We start from the raw sequence: 12,137 nt of genomic DNA, 5'->3' as shown, positions 1-12,137 counted from the left end.
ATGTGTAGGAGTTGATTGAAGCCACTGATGTGTTCCTACCATGCTATGCCTGCTATTGCTTAGAGTTGTGTCAGGTCTGATTCATTGGGAATGAATTGGAGTGTTACGATATGTTCTGATGCTGAGAGTGAAGTGTGTGAACACGATTTGGTAAAGGTAGCGGTGAGAGGCCATGTAGGAGTACATGGTGGGTTGTCTCACTGGAACCGTCCTTAAGCCCTGAGTTCTGTGTATGTTGTCCAATGACTCGATACTACCACACATTAGGCTCCGGGCGCTCCAAGCCCTCTCGACTTATTAACCAACTTGATCTCTGTCCAGGAGTCGCAACTAGTTTCTGGTGTTTGTAGGTAGTGCTATTTTTCTACCAAGTGGCACCCGGCAGGGTGGGCTTGGGACAGACTAGGCACACGTGGCCTGGTGTACCGAGTGGCACCCGGATGGTGGGCTCGGGAACCCTGTACACATCGTTTGGGGCCGTGAGCGACACCCCGGCCGGATCTCCTTACGGATGAAACCCGAATAGGCGATAAACCTGGACTAGAGTCTTGTGTGGTTAGTCAGGTCGTGGCCGACACCCTCGCCAGGCTTCCGCTTGAAGGTTGCCGAGATACATGACGTGTACATGGCGGTAAGTGGCGAGAGCGTGTGTGAAGAAGTACACCCCTGCAGGGTTAACATGATCTATTCGAATAGCCGGGTCCGCGGTTATGGACTTCTTGGATGCTTACATGGTACATAGACAACTTGAAGTGGATATTCTAAAATGCTCAAGACAAGTGTGAGTGCTATGGATGGCCTTCTCGTAGGGAGACGGGGATGAATCCATAGTAGTGTATTGTGTGGTGATTAGTGGACTCGTGTTCGTTGTTTCACCTCAAGAGTTTCTGGTAGTCGTAGAACAGGATAGCCACAGACTCAAAGCTGGCTTGCTGCAACTAAACCCCACATTACCCTCTTGATACAAATGCATGTATGCTAGGATCTGATGTAAGTCTTGCTGAGTACCTTTGTACTCATGTTGCTTTATTTATGTTTTTGCAGCGGAGACTTCGGTCTTACTAGTGTTCTCGTGGACTTCGACTAGTAGCTAGTACCTCAGCTACGATCTTGATCGGATGTTGTAGATAGTCAGGCTCTTCAGCCTTTTTCTTTTGTAGATGTCTGTACCCAGACATGTAATGCTTCCGCTTGTTGCTTGTATGCTCTGTATGATGGGTCTTGTGACCCCTGTTTGCAATAATTGCTATGACGGCTCTTCTGAGCCCTTATCTATATGAGTTGTTGAGTTATGCTGTGATGCCATGTTGTACAACACATACTTGCATGTTATGCGTACGTGTAATGTGTATTGCTATGTGTGGGATCTGACTATCTAGTTGTTTATTCTTAGTAGCCTCTCTTACCGGGAAATGTCTCCTAGTGCTTCCACTGAGCCCTGGTAGCTTGCTACTGCTCCGGAACACTTAGGCAGGCCGGCATGTGTCCTTCTTCGATCCTGTGTCTGTCCCTTCGGGGAAATGTCACGCGATGAATACCGGAGTCCTGCTAGCCCGCTACAGCCCGGTTCACCGAAGTCCTGTTAGCCCAATGCTACAGCCTGGATTCACTCGCTGATGACCGACACGGTCGATGCTGGGTCATGGATGCCTGTCCCTGTAAGTTAGTGCCACTTTGGGTTTACGACTAGCCATGTCAGCCCGGGCTCTTTATCATATGGCTGCTAGCGACACCATCATATACGTGTGCCAAAATGCGCAAACGGTCCCGGGCAAAGGTAAGGCAACACCCGTGGGGATACCGTGCGTGAGGCCGCAAAACGATATGAGGTGTTACATGCTAGATCGATGTGGCATCGAGTCGGGGTCCTGACAGATTATTTAAATGCCCTTTACTTCATTTGCCCTAAACAGTAGTGATAAGTTGTTCTAACATGCATGAAAATGGTACAGATGGATTCCTTGAATTTTTCTGATAATTTTTCATATATAAATTATTTAATTTGGAGTTACGGTTGAATTTCTATGATTTATTGAAGTTTAGCTATTTTCTGGAATTTCCTGATTATTTTTAAATCCAGAAAATACTTATTGCGTCAGCCCCACGTCACAGTGACGTCAGCAGGGTCAACTGGGCGCCCCAGGTCAAACCTGACGTGTGGGGGCCACACGTCAGTGACACAGGAGCTAATCCCGGTCAAACCCAGCGCTGACTGGGGTTTGACCAGGGGTGGGGCCCACTGTCAGTGGCTGTGGGGGTGTTTAGCGTGGTCATTTGTGCTAACTAAATCAGCGCCACGTCACCCTCGCCGGAGTTACACCGGCGGCGACCAAAACGACGGCGGAGCGTTTCGGAAAAACGCTACGGGGCTCCATTTTGAGCGCGGTTTGTTGCTACGGCTTGCTGGCGTTCTTGCGCATCTAGTGGTAGCAGCGACAGCAGCTGGGACGGCCTGAGTCGACGGCGACGAGCACTTCCGCGGCGGCCGGAGTTCGGGCACCTGCGGGTTTGGCGTTGTGGTGCTCGGGAGGGGAAGCTGGTGGGTTCTACGTGCTCCTGGTGAGGTTTGGAGCACGGTGGTGTGCCCGGCTTTGAGCCACGGTGGCTCTGACCACGACGGTGACGAGGCACGGCGGCGGCGAGCTCTCAGATCCGGCAGAAGCAATGGCTAGAGCGGCCAAACGGCATGGCAAGAATAGGGGAACGGGTCAGCGGCTCACCGCGAAGCTGCAGGGAGGGTTAGTGGGCTCGGGGGCGCGCCGGAGTGGCCAAATTGACGGAGAAGGGCGCCGGGGCCGAAGCTTGAAGACGATGGCGATGGCGGCTGCTCGGGGCCCTTCTGGTCGCGTGAGACGACGAGGAGGACGGGGGCGGAACAGCGGAGCTTTGGGAGGCGTCGGGGAGGCGAGACGGTGGCTGTGGCCGCGCGAGCGCTGGTCGTCGGCGACGGGCTCCATTCGGTCGCGGGAGGGGAAGCAGAGGAGCGAGGGGGAGGGAGGTCCAGAGAGCGAGGGAGAAGTGAGAGGGGGTCGGGGAGGCGCGTGGCGTCTCCGGGCGTCGAGGAGGGAGGCAACCAGGCAGGAGGTGGCCAAGCGCGGTGGCGGTGCTCGCCACCGAGCTGCTTCGTGCGCTGGCACGGGAAGAAGACAGGCATGCCCCCTGGTGGTTGGGCTGCACAGTGTTGGGCTGTCCAGGTGGGCTTGGTGGGCTGCAGAGGTAAGTCCAGGTAAGGTTTCTCTCCCTTTCTATTTATTTCTGTTCTGTTTTGTTTGTTTTATTTAATTTATTTTGCCACTGTTTTGAATTTAAAATAATTCAAACAATGCCAAAAACTCCTCTGAATATTTTATATTGCTAGAGGGACTTTTCCAAAAGCTTATGAAATATTTCAGGGGGTATTTGAAATTATATTCTAATTATATGAATATAATTCAAATTCAAATAGCTAATGAATTAAATCCAAAGTCCCAAAAATAATTCCTTAAAAATGTTCAATATTTTGGTTGGGACCAGAACCCTTACCAAAATTTATCAAACATTTAAGAAGAGCATTTTTGGAGCAATGAATGAGATCTCTAGGGTTTTTGCCCCTCTTTTATTTAAGTTTTTGAGGCTTCCAAAATTCCTCAGTTCAAGTTTTCGAAATATAGACATGATGCACACATGAAGCTAGCCTAGAGCACTACCAGCAACTAGGGATGTGACAGCAGACGTCTCCACCGACCCCATAACGGAGGCGGGGACAACCCTCTCAAGAGTGAGGGGAGCCCTGAGGCGAGAAAAGCATATGAAAAACTCAGACCAGATCAACAAAGAGAAAATAAAGATAAGGGACGGAGGCGCTTACACAGAGACCAGCGGCGGCTTCTTCACTTCCTTGCGTAAGAGGTTGGCTTTCGCGGCCGCCTCTTCCCGCTTGGTCGCGGCGGCCGCTCCCTTGAACTTCTTTGACCGGCCACCAAGCGTACTCGGCCCGGCCCGACGCTTCTTCGCACCGCCTTGAGCGTCCAAGCCGACGGAGGAACTCGCGCTTGGCTGGCGACGCGGGGTGACTTCTCCCTCGGCCTCATCATCAGGCCAGTCGGCGAAAGTAGCCGAAGGCCTGGAGCCGCCTGCTTCTCCTCCTCCTCCCTCGGTGTCGGCTTCCATGGCTGCCGCCCCCAACTCAGGATCGTTGACGTCGCTCTCCACCCGATCAGGGACAAACTGACGAGGCAGCCCCGTGGTGCCGGCCGAAGGAGGGACGAGAGGGTTCTGATTCAAAACAAAAACGGTCAGACTTGACAAGTCGGACTCGGCAACAAAAGGAACAGAAGAAGAAGGAAGACGACTTACAATAGGCGGGGGGTTGGCGCGCGAATACGACTCCTTGCCGAACCGCTAGTCTACCGAGAGACCGCAGTTCGCGATGTAGTTCACCGTGTTCGCTACCTCCGCATGAGGCATGTCCTTGGAGCACATCCGACTCGGGTCCCGATGACCGCTCATCTGGTAGATCGGATGAGGTCGGCTTTGGAGTGGGAGGACTCGGCGCGCCACGAAGGAGGCCAGCAAGTCAGCCTCGGTCAAGCCCTCCGACTGCATCAGCACTCGGAGTCGCGCGACGGCGGCGGCACCAGCGGGAGACAGTGTCTTGGCTCGGTGTGACCAGCTGGGGAGCCTTCCAGCCGGCGCGCCGGCTTCGTAAGCCGGCAGGTTAACCCAGTCGCCTTCTAGGGCGACGTTCTTCACATAAAAATAGGACCGCTACCACATCTTCACCGACTTAATCAGTGCGATGGTGGGAAAGGGATTGTCGGCCACAGATCTCCGCATCGCGATGAACGCACCGCACTGGGCCGGCACGCCGACGACGTGTGTGCCAAGCTTGGACTGGAAGAACTCACCCCAGAGCTCGATGGTGGGGAGAACACCGAGGAAGACTTCGCACAGGGTGGTGAAGGCAGCCAGCAGCACCATCGTGTTCGGAGTAAGGTGGTGCGGCTGGAGCCCGTGGAACTCCAAGAAGGAGCGGAAGAAGCCGCTCGCAGGCAGCCCCAGGCCGCGCATAAGGTGCGAGCGGAATATGATCCGCTCGCCCTCCTCCGGCGCCGGTGATATTTCTCCCTCCGGCGCGAGGCGGACCCGCACTAAGTCCCTGCCGGGCAGCCGCCGTGTCTGGAAGAGGATCTCGATGTTGTCGTCGTCAACCTCAGAGCCATCCCACACTCCGGAGCGTACAGCAGGAGGCGCGGCGGTGGAGGAAGAGCCCATCGCTGCGGGCACGATGTGGTTCGGAGCAGCAGCGGCGAGAGGAAGAAGAAGCAAGGAGGAGCGAAAGGGAGTGGGGAGAATGGGCGCGCGTGCTTCACCGCCCCCCTCCCCCCGCCTACTTGTAGGCTTGTGGGCTGAGAAGCCGAGGGGGCGGTCGTGGGATTAACTACGCCCGGCCCCACAACCCCCACGATTTACCACACGAAGTTACCACATGCAATAACTGCGCGGGAACCCGAATTGTCCGCGCGGCCACAACGGATCCGTTCGCATGCCGAGGCACGGTAGTGGCGGGCCCCGCCTATAGGCCTGTCCCGGCGCGCGCGTAGGTGAGCAGACTAGCTCAGCCATGTGGCGCCTTGCGACGGGTCCACCACGGGCGGCAACCCGGAAGCTTATCAGGCACGCCACCTGAACTCCGCCGCGATGTTCAAACTTTTTAGGGGCAAGTTGGCCTTGAGCAAGTCCGACTCCAACCACCGGAGACAGAGGACGGCAAGAGAGGCCCAGATCCAACCACCGGAGAGAAGAAACTGTTGAGGCTCCTCGACATGTCGCCCTCGGAGCCTCACCAACTTCGGGGACTACTGTCGGAGTAATGGGCCACGGGTAGGCTAACCCAGGCCCAGAACCTTTCAAGACATTGAGGCGTACTGCGCCCCTCGAGACCCCAGGACGAAGAGCCGCCTTCTGAGGAGTCGGCGGTGAGGCGGCCGACTGCCCACTCGCGGCTGAGATCCAGGAGCGGCTTCAGGATAAAGCCGACTCCTGACATGCGACTTCCAGAGAAGCCGGCCTTGGGGAGTCGGCCCGCGATGCCAACAACCCCCATGCCCTCATAAAGAGGGACGGGACGGGGAGTGGCCATAGTAAGGTACACTCCCACCCCTTTTCCAAGGGCAGGCGTGGCTACAGTACGCTGTACCTACGGAGATCTCCGCGCGGCGCGACGCTATTGCCATGCCGGCCCTGAAGTTAGCCCCAGAGGGCGGAGTCCTGTGCCCACGACAGCCTGCTGGTACGACCCAGGGATGATGGGTCCCACCAGTCGGCGGGCGTACGAAAGACGGCGAGAGCGCCACCAGTCGGCCCGGATGGGAGTCGGCCACCAGGAGTCGGCCGGCCCCTCCCACGGGCCCCACGCACCATTAATCAGACACGACAAGTAGTGGCCATAGTGATCGCCCGCCAGACGGCGGAGCTGTCGCCACGACCTCATGACCGAGCCTGCATCATTAGAGGCATGGCTACAGTAATCTGCAGCCACCAAGACCCGCCCGCGGCGGACGCGGCCTGTCGGCTCCGTACCGAGCCAGTCGGCGGGGCCCACCAGTCGGCGGGCCCCAGGAGTCGGCGGATAATACGGCGGCCAGAGAGACTGACGACTGGGCCCGCGCCCAGCCGGATTACCATTGTACCCCTAGGGGGTAGGCCTATATAAACCCCCAGGGCTTCCATGCAAAGGGTTGGAATCCATTAGCACTAGACCAGATCGTATAAGAAGGAGAGAGCTAGCCTTGCCTTCTCCTACCTCCAGGAAATAGCACGAGGAGCAACCGTGTAAACACTTTGCCATAGTGATCATGCGGAGACCCCGCAGAGCAGTAGTAGGGGTATTATCTCCCCGGAGAGCCCTGAAGCTGGGTAAGATTCGCCGGCGTGCATGCCTTCGCATTATCCCGTTTCCAGGCATCGGCGACGTTCTACTCGCCCCCACCATGATAAGCCATCCTTTGACATATGTCGCACCCAACCCCCGACAATCATGATGTCCTCATGTCCGTATTTTATTTTATCGACACCTCTATCTCTAAACATGTGGACATATTTATCGATATCGGATTTCGCTTGAGGAGAAGCAAGGTCTAAGCTTGGGGGAGTTGATACGTACATTTTGCATCATGCTTTTATATTGTTATTTATTGCATTATGGGTTGTTATTACACATTATATCACAATACTTATGCCTATTCTCTCTTATTTTACAAGGTTTACATGAAGAAGGAGAATGCCGGCAGCTGGAATTCTTGACTGGAAATGAGCAAATATTAGAGACCTACTATGCACAACTCCAAAAGTCCTGACACTTCATGGAGATTATTTTTGGAATATATAAAAATTATTGGGTGAAGAAAGAACTAGATGGGGCCATGGAGAGCGCGCCCTACACCCCTGGGCGCACCCCCCCGACCTTGTGGGCCCCTGGCAGGCCTCTGTTGCCCATCTTTGGCTATATGGTGTATTGTACCCTGGAAAAAATCAACAAGGAATCTTTCGGGAGAAGCGCCGCCGTCTCAAGGCGGAACCTGGGCATAACCAATCTAGGGCTCTGGCGGAGCTGTTCTGCCAGGGAAACATCCCTCTGGGAGGGGGAAATCATCACCGTCGTCATCACCAATGATCCTCTCATTGAGGAAGGGTCAATCTCCATCAACATCTTCAACAACACCATCTCCTTTCAAACCCTAGTTCTTCTCTTGCATCTGATCTTTGTCCCAAAACCTCAGATTGGTAACTGTGGGTTGCTACTAGTGTTGATTACTCCTTGTAGTTGATGCTAGTTGGTTTATCCGGTGGAAGATTATATTTTCCGATCCTTAATGATTATTAATACTCCTATGATTATGATTATGAATATGCTTTGTGAGTAGTTATGTTTGTTCTGGAGGACATGGGGGAAGTCTTGTTATAAGTAATCATATGAATTTGGTATTCGTTCCATATTTTGATGAGATGTATGTTGTCTCTCCTGTAGTGTGTGTTATGTGAACGTAAACTACATGACACTTCACCATTGTTTGGGCCTAGGGAAAGGGATTGGGAACTAATAAGTAGTTGATTGGTTGCTAGAGTGACAGAACCTTAAACCCTAGTTTATGTGTTGCTTCGTAAGGGGCTGATTTGGATCCCTATGTTTCATGCTATGGTTTGGTTTAACTCAATACTTATTTCATAATTGCGGATGCTTGCGATAGGGGTTAGTCATAAGTGGGAGGCTTGTCGAAGGAAGGGAAGCACCCAAGCACCGGTCCACCCACATATCAAATTACCAAGTAACGAACACGAATCATATGAGCATGATGAAAACTAACTTGACAAAAATTCCCATGTGTCCTCGGGAGCGCTTTGCTTTATATAATAGTTTGTCCATGCTTGTCCTTCCCTACAGAAAGAATTGGGCCACCTTGCTGCACCTTGTTTACTTTATTTGCTTGTTACCCGCTACGATTTATCTTATCACAAAACTATCTGTTACCGATAATTTCACTACTTGTAGAGAATACCTTGTTGAAAACCTCTTGTCATTTCCTTCTGCTCCTTGTTGGGTTCGACACTCTTACTTATCATAAGGACTACGATTGATTTTCTATACTTGTGGGTCATCCCAGACTCATGCTCGCGCTCATGGCCTACATGGGTCTAGCTTCTCGTCAACTGATCTTGTGATTAGAGTGATCACTCTCGCCCTTGGTTAGGGTGCTTAGGTGCATAGGATATCGTAGATGGATTGGACTGGTGGGGAGCCTTTATATGATAAGTGTGTACTATGTTGCATTCACATGTCTATTGGCCATCTACTCCTCGGCCCTTACTCTCTCTGTTCCGGTGTAGTATAGTGATCTCACCACGACCAAGTTGGGGGAAAATGAGAGAACTTGATGTTTATTTGGTAATTAATATCATTGCATGTAGAGAAATGAGAACTACATGTTCTGATAAGTAGTCTCAAATCATTGAATGCATACACACCCAATGTCTCCTATTGGCTGATTTTTTTGTGGAAATAACCAGGGAACGGGGTGGGTAGTCAATGCAGCACACCTAAAAGTTTTGAGATAATTTTGTTTTTGTAACGTGACTAATGCACCAGTACATAGGGAGTACCATAGTAGTCTGATTGATGAGATTTCAGATTTGAGCCATCTATTGGTAGGGAGAGTGTACAATATCATCGGAAACTACATTCAAAACCGAATAAGAGAATACTGCATGTATTTATTTACTAGATATTTTTTGTGACATGCATTACTAGATATTGCTAGTCAAATACTAAATGCATACGGAGGTAGTAGTACTACTAAATCCATATGGTGGTAGTACTACCAATGTAGTAGTACTATACTACCCGTCGGTCAAATTATTACGTGCTGCTCCTCACAGTGAAGTGACAGGACCCTGCCCCCGGAGATGACACCTGCGTGTAGGCAGCGTGTTCGACATACAAGTCATCCTCACTGTGTGCAGCCGCTATCATCATGGTTATAGAGCTAGCCTGCTTACAACTAGCCGTGTTCGACATAATTTCCCGTGCGTTACCACGAGTAATAATAAATATTGTACTCGAGTAATGCGAATATCATTGCCGCACCTATGCACGTGAACACTTATCATAACATAGTACCTCATCCTGGATAGTCCTAATATTACAAGTTTCAAACTGATATTACAAATGCTAGGAGTAATGCTGCACCTACGAAGAGGGAATTATTAGGAAGTTCACGTAAGAAAATATGTTACTTTAGGTGGATGCAACATTATCGTACCAACTGAAATCCACGGCCCTGACAACTCACTAATGGGCAAATAAATTTTTGAGTCTCTTTCAACTTAGATGTGTCAAAAAAATTCAGCTTCTGCGGAGCCTTTGCCATTTAGGCTTAGACGCATGCGGTGATCAGCACGCCATTCATTGTTGCGCCAGAGAACACCAAACCTCATAACCTTGAGCACACTTGCCTCCAAAACAAAGAACCTGGCCAATTTAATCTTAGATGTGCTGCCTTGGTAGTCAATCAAATCAATTTTGGTAAGATGGAGATTAAGGCATTCGATGAGATTGTTATATTCCACCACAATTGTCACTTACGGGCCTTTTTTATCTGCAAAAGAAGAGAACATTTTAGAGCACTTGGATGTATAAGATTGCCGTCTCATCAAGAGCTACCAATATCATTTGCTCATACTACGATAGGGTTGACTATAGGGTTGGCTCTAAGGCTAGCACTAATTTTGCACTCTCTCTTGTTCTCTTAATTTCCTCTCATTTACTCATTTTACCTGGGAGCACGTGAAGAGGTTGGCCATAGTGTGAGCATTTTTTGCCAGTATAATAAGCCATAGGAAAGGAGTACTCTAGTACTAGCACTTCATTTTTTTCAGTTGTGGGTGCAACTTTAAAACTATAGTAGAGGCAGCACACTGTGAAGCTTTGATATAAGCTAAGAGGCAGGTCAATGGGTCCTAGGTCAGAGGCAAACGTACCTGTTGATGCTCTTACAACCACTTCCCACTATGACTAGCCTTGGCTACAACAAAAAAGGTCTTATAGCCCACTATTGTACTAGTACCTCCGTCTTACTAGTTCATAGGCCCCCTTCGTATTTAGTGTACAATTTTGACCATAGATTTATGTAAGAAAATGTTAACGCATGTCGCCAGAAATTATAACATTATAAATTATGTTCAAATATGACATGCAATGGTCAGTTCATTGTATGCAATGCTATTAATTAGCAAATAAACATTAAGTCCTCTCAGTTTTCCCTCTGCCTTGGTCATGGTGCACAACCTAAGATGACTTATGCACATGGATGGAGGGAGTAGTAATTAGTTAACCAGCACAGAGGTAGTACTTTCTTTTAGGGCATCCAAAAGTGGTTGGCGGCAGCATTGCCTCCAAGTTGGGGTCCATATTGCTGCCTCTAAGAGCAAGTATAATAAGGTGACATGGGCGGGCAGTAACACTTAAAATAGTATATTGTTGCTAAGTTGGCAGAGAGAGAAGAGGAGAGAGAAGAAAAGTGGGCTACTAACTAACTGACGGCTCTGGCACGTGCCACTATAGACTTTGCCAGAGAGGGAGGTGAGCCATGTATCAATGAAGTAGTACTAATTTTCATCTGACAACTATACTTGTCGGCTATAAGCTTGGCTATAGATGATGTGGCAACATCTTATAGCCAACTGCTAGCTGTACTATTAACCGAGCTCTAAGGCATTGGAGTGCAGCCTCAACAAGGGTCCCAGAAAAACGATAATCAAGTTGATACATTATTCACTTCTCAGTTGGGAGCCTCAAGAAAGTGAATGACATGTAGGGACAAATGAATGTTTTAATTGAAACAAAAGTTTGGAAGCAACCTCTTAGCCTAGAGGCAAAGCCAAGGATTTTTTGCTAGACGCAACTCCATGCAATTGATAGCGGCACCCTCTAAAGGCTTAGAGGCAAGCTATAGAGGCAGCAAAAGTGCACATTGTGGATGCTAGTCTAAGTTACTTCCCACTATGACTAGCATTTGCTACAACAACAAAAAAGTGATGCAGGTGATCACATGAGAATAAATAGTAAAAATATTTATGTTAGTATATAGGGCGTAGATGCAGTTTTGAACACTGCACTTGTCATTGTAAATTGGGAAAATTCTGAAAAAATGAGCTCCGTTGTGGTTCACATTAAATAGGAAAGGAGTTTCACCTTGATGAATAGCTTCTCCATGCATGGAATGCATGTAAGGAATCCAACAACTTGATACCAATTGGGGCCAATAGATTTTATTGCCAAGATCTTCACTGTGCGCACAAACTGGGTCAAGCTTGTTGGAATCATTTTCTTGATGACAGTCGAACATACATGAAGAAAAAAATTTTAAAAATGTGATTTTCAAGAAGAAGAAGGAGAAGAATAAGAGTGTTGTACCTGAACGATTATGGATCCAATAACAAGTTTGGAGAATTTGGTAGATGAGTAGGCCAACGCTGTCAATTTTGGTGTGTCAAGGACCTTGATTTTTGTTGGACCTTCTAGATTAGATACAAGAAATCTCTCAAGGAAAGGTTCGAACTCTGGGGCGTATGCGAAAGTCTCAACCTCTCAAGCTTCAAGC

This window comes from Triticum dicoccoides, chromosome 4A (assembly GCF_002162155.2).
Source record: "Triticum dicoccoides isolate Atlit2015 ecotype Zavitan chromosome 4A, WEW_v2.0, whole genome shotgun sequence".
Lineage (NCBI taxonomy): Eukaryota > Viridiplantae > Streptophyta > Magnoliopsida > Poales > Poaceae > Triticum > Triticum dicoccoides.
Note: the sequence above shows the minus strand (reverse complement) of the source record.